At 38.9% G+C, this 1,138-nt stretch overlaps 1 long non-coding RNA gene across 1 annotated transcript; it reads right to left on the minus strand.

The window, feature by feature from the left end:
• LOC129312888 (uncharacterized) lies at positions 1-611 on the minus strand. The gene is made up of 2 exons (XR_008593755.1): positions 310-611; positions 1-188 (listed from the first exon to the last, which is right to left on the minus strand). It is a non-coding gene; the product is annotated as an uncharacterized LOC129312888 (long non-coding RNA).
• Positions 612-1,138: the final 527 nt, after the last annotated feature.

Below are 1,138 nucleotides of genomic sequence, written 5' to 3' on the forward strand. Positions count from 1 at the left end.
TGCTTGCCCAAAATGTTAATATACTGGCGAAAGGTGACACAAATTTTAGTAACTTAAAATATTTAATCAATGAAAGAGCTCATGTCATCCTGAAGAAGGCCCTTCCGGATCATTGATGATGAAGAGTCGTTATAAAATGAAAATACTCAAAATAGCAATGAATCGACACAGGATGAATCCCATAAGACCTGCAAGAAAATAGTTCAATCTGAAATGAGGAGGAGACTTTAAGACAAGAATTCAAAGGTAGCATTCGATCAATAAACGCACATCTAATCACATTTATAAGAAAACCACTCAAAAATTTACCTGTGGAAACTTATCCCTAAGTGGGGTCAACAGTCTCGTTCGGAACGAGAGAGAGAGAGAGAGAGAGAGAGAGAGAGAGAGAGAGAGAGAGAGAGAGAGAGAGAGAGTATGGTCAGCCACCATAGGAAGGGAAAACGACAAGAAGAATATGAAGCTTACAGAAAGAACATTAATATTTTCTCTCTGACTTCCTTCTCCTATCGTCGTCGTCTTCTTCCTCCTCCTTCTCTTCTTTCCTCCCAAGAAACAGCTTCAATTTCCAGCCACGTTGATTCAAACACACAAGAAAAGTTTACCTCACAAACTTGTGAATGAGAAATCGCCACTTATGGTTGACAGTAAACTGCCGTAAGCTTCGACATCACTCTGGGAGTGGTGTTTTTAAGAAACTCAAGGGCTAGTAATTTTTTGACCGTTGGAGGGTTGAGACGTTCGAAGACTACACGCTTTGTTTTTAGTTTCTATGTTTGTGTTAACAACGTTAATAATATATATATATATATATATTGAATAAAACCTGAAACTACATTTAATCAGCACGAAAACAAGGGGAACAACAGCAAGTCACGAAAAATACAGCCCAAAAAAAAAATAATAATAAAATAAAAAACACAGGACCCAACAGCCACCCAAAAACAAGCAAAGAGGTGGGAGGTCAAACAAATTTAAATCACAAGGGGGGCTACAGGCCAACGGTAATAATACTAATTACTAAGGGACGGATATCGTGGATAATCTTCATCGTTATGGTGTACACCCGTAGGCTTTTGGGCCTCAATAACGTGGGCCATTTTAGTTGCCACGTGGGCCCCATGGGTATTCTATTTCA

This window comes from Prosopis cineraria, unplaced genomic scaffold, assembly GCF_029017545.1.
Source record: "Prosopis cineraria cultivar Desert tree isolate PC_DT_omini unplaced genomic scaffold, ASM2901754v1 PC6, whole genome shotgun sequence".
Classification (NCBI taxonomy): domain Eukaryota; kingdom Viridiplantae; phylum Streptophyta; class Magnoliopsida; order Fabales; family Fabaceae; genus Prosopis; species Prosopis cineraria.